Below are 3,810 nucleotides of genomic sequence, written 5' to 3'. Positions count from 1 at the left end.
CATCGGGCAGCCAGTAGCCATAGTCTTCCCATTGCGACAGGGGCAGTTGTGGTGTAGTGATTTCTCGCGTAGTTGCGGATTATCACCCGTCGACAAAGACGTGACACCGCCCAAGATGTTCAAGCGACGAACCCTCGGTCAGGTGATGTACGGAGACGCCAAGGTGTAAGGGACTCGACGGCGTCACCTCCGAGTTTTCAACAAATATCGGATACGGCCCTATGTCACTGAATCCAGGCTGTCCTTATTATTAATAATGGACTGGCCGGATTCGCATTCAGCGGACCATCTACGGTACGAGCCCTCAGTGGCGGTTGGGATGAGTTCGCGGAAGACTCAGCGACCCTTGGAAGGCACGTTCACCGTCTGGGACAGGGCGCGGACCGTTAAAGATACTCATGCGACGGTGCAGACGACGCTTGGCATGCAAGAAGATCCATAACGGATCATTGTTCACTTGATATTTGTATACTTGATTAGGACTTCTTATTAGGAATAGACCCGAAAGGGTAAGCTTAAATACAGAGCAGAATTTCCACTCAAGCACACAGAGCGACGTCCGGCTTCAAGGTAAGCGTCAGGTCAAGCTTGTTTGAGTGTGTTATGCCTGTCGGTGAACTCGAAGCTCTGTAGCGAGGGTTCATCCGGCAAGGCCAAGAGACTTTGTGTATTGGCCTATTATTATCGGGAGGTTTTACGTGACGGCTTATTGTTGCCTATTTGCACGACTGGGAGTGCTTGAATTGCCTCCCTTTTATTTCTTCCAGCCGAGTGTTGAACACTCGGTGATCTCGTAAAAGGCTTACCCGTGCCTGGTACCCTTCCGCTGTTGGGACCACGAGGATTCAAAACACCTGCTAGCTTTGCTCGTGCTAGTAGCGTGTTCTTATTTTACTGGTTGGCCTATATAAGTAGTTTACAAGGTCCAGTTTGTCCCGGTGCAAGGGCAGAACTGGGGTCTTCAGGTCCGCCCGAACGATCGTTTACTATCCTAGTAGACGTATTGTTGTGGGAACATCCTAACTACATCTGTAGCTAGAGTTCACGTGGGATTTCCAACACCACAACTGGTGCCGCGACCCGGGAACAGATTGTGACCATTGTGAACTGTTTGTATGGCCTTCCAGTTTACGAGCTACCAAGAGAAGAAGAACAAGAAAAAGACAAGAAATATGGCGAAAGGACAACCGACGGTACCAGTTACGCCTGCCAAGTCTGGCGGGGCTCGCAACGAGAGTTCAAGCCCGTCTGCGCGCTTTACAGCCGCCACCGAGCTTTCAGTGAGCTTCGACGACGAAGCGGACATCGGTTGTGACGCCCACGAGTATGAAGATTACGAAGACAAGACGCCGGCTCCAGAGCCAGGCGCAGCGACGCCGGAGACGGCCACGCTATCATCGGGGCTGAGCGGGGCGACCAGGTCCCTTTCGAGGAACCTCGCCGACGAGCTCGATGATGTTGCGGGACCAGAACCAGCCTACGATGATTATGACGATGGGACCGAGGGTTCTAAACCTTCGGTGGCAAGTGCAAAGCATTCAGCACTGCTGAAGGCACCTCGCCCACCTATCAACGGTGATACACCAGCCGCCAAGCGCGTTTTCGACCGCGTACAAGCGCTGATGCAGAATGATGAGTGGATGCAGCTGTTCAAGCCCATCCCCAAAAAAAAAGCCGACTGGCCTGCGCTTGCGCAGGAGCTTTAATACCCAGTCAACTCGGTTTCGACTAGCCAAGTTGCCGAGGATTCAGTTTCGCTACTGTTGTCGCTGGGGTTCGAGAGCGAGACGTACCCATCGACGATGTCGCTCCAGGATTGGAGTCCACATGAAGCCGGAGCTGCTCTCCAGAAATGGAAGAAGAAGCTTCGGAAGGCGTTTGGCGCTGTTGGCATCAATGCCGGAAAGCAGCCTGTGAGTCGACCGATGATTCAAGATGAAGATCCGTCTAAGATTCCACTGCCGCCGACGCCCCAACGACTCGTTCGTACTCCTCCGACCAAGCGTGGAGCTGCGGAAATCTTGTTACGACTTCACCTTCCTCTAAATGGCGAGGTTTAAAAAAGTTCCCATCAATCCACTCGCAATAAAGCAAACAGACTCACGGTCCCAATTTTTCACCGAGTCATTCAATCGGTAGGTGCGACGGGCGGTGTGTACAAAGGGCAGAAACGTAATCAATGCAAGCTGATGACTTGCGTTTACTAGGAATTCCTCGTTCAAGACTGAAAATTGCAACAGTCTATCCCTAGCACGATGCGCATTCACAAGATTACCCAGACCTATCGATCAAGGTTGTATACTCGTTGAACGCATCAGTGTAGCGCGCGTGCGGCCCAGAACATCTAAGGGCATCACAGACCTGTTATTGCCTCCAACTTCCTTTGGTTTGATTACCCAAAAGTCCCTCTAAGAAGTCCACATACCTACCAAAAATGGTAAGCGGAACTATTTAGCACGCGGAGGTCTCGTTCGTTAACGGAATTAACCAGACAAATCACTCCACCAACTAAGAACGGCCATGCACCACCACCCATAGAATCAAGAAAGAGCTCTCGAGTTGACGCGTCAGATGAATGAGCTAGCGACGCTGAACGACGTGGACCCAACACCGAGGATTGAAATGGCTTCGCACCGACCGCTGGATCGCATCACGCCGTTCTCAGGCTCTCGCAACAAGAGCGAGAACTGTATGCAGTGGCTCCGTGGGTTCGTCTATGAAATGACTGGAACCCACACAGATGCCGATAAATGGTGCATTCCATTTGAGTTAAGTCTCCGGGACGGAGCCATTCAGTGGTTCCGTCAACTTCCGAAGAAGACGAAGCGCAAGTGGAAGCTGCTGAGCGACGCGTTCATCCGCTACTACTGCTCGCAGTTCACGCAGACGGCACTGTCGCGTTACTACTCCGCCAAGCGGGAACGTAATGAACATCTGTGCGACTACGTAAACAGGCTGAATGGCTATGCTCGGACCGCCCGTCTACACTTCAAGAAGAGTGGTCGCGATGCGAAAGAACACGTACAGCAGTTCCTGGCAACATGCGATGATGACAAGCTGGCGGAGAGTCTCTACCACGCTCGAGTCGCCGACATTCACGAGCTCGAAGAGATCATCGAAGATGTTCTCAAGGGCAAGGAGAGGATGGCCAAGCGTGACAGTGAGTACCGATACTCCAAGAGTCGTGATTCCCGACGCGACGATGGATTCGCCCGCAACAACCGGCGTGATGACCGTCGCCGCGATGACAACCGAAACAAACCAAGAGTGACGCTCATTGAAGCCACAGTGGATGACCTACTAGCTGAATTAGAAGGTCGTGAAGCTGCTCAGGGAGGCACCTAGTATTCAAACGAAGATCCGAACGCTTACAACAATGTCCAAGACGAGTACATCGCCTTTCAGTCGTATAATATGGATGGTGATTTCTCATTGGATGAAAACGACCGATACCTCGTCGCTGCTAACGAAAATGAACGCCGTGCAGCTGCTGAAGGCACCTACGCACGTTCAGACAACCGTCAACCGCGTGGAAACGTGCCTGATCGCGAGAATGGCTTCAATCAAGGTCGCCGAAGTAGTGACCGTGGGTTCAATCAGGACCAACGCGGTCGACGTGACTTCAACCGCGACAACCGACGCCCACAGTACGGACCATGCGCGGTGTGCGGTGGCATGAGTCACTCCGCCCACTACTGTAACTAGCGATGCAAGTTCTGCAAGCAGCTCCACGATGCTGGACAATGCGAACTTTTCCGCAACTTCCAAGACCTTGCCAAATTCGTGCGCACTAAAGGCACGAGGGAGGAA

At 52.5% G+C, this 3,810-nt stretch overlaps 1 non-coding gene across 1 annotated transcript; it reads right to left on the bottom strand.

Moving 5' to 3' along the window:
* Nucleotides 1–2,013: 2,013 nt before the first annotated feature.
* PITG_33003 lies at nucleotides 2,014–2,556 on the bottom strand (the record flags this gene model as incomplete). The annotated part of the gene is made up of 1 exon (XR_009934397.1): nucleotides 2,014–2,556. It is a non-coding gene; the product is annotated as an 18S ribosomal RNA (ribosomal RNA).
* Nucleotides 2,557–3,810: the final 1,254 nt, after the last annotated feature.

Source organism: Phytophthora infestans, genomic scaffold (assembly GCF_000142945.1).
Source record: "Phytophthora infestans T30-4 supercont1.5 genomic scaffold, whole genome shotgun sequence".
In the NCBI taxonomy this organism is placed as follows: domain Eukaryota; phylum Oomycota; class Peronosporomycetes; order Peronosporales; family Peronosporaceae; genus Phytophthora; species Phytophthora infestans.
This window is presented reverse-complemented; position numbering and strand designations above follow the sequence as displayed.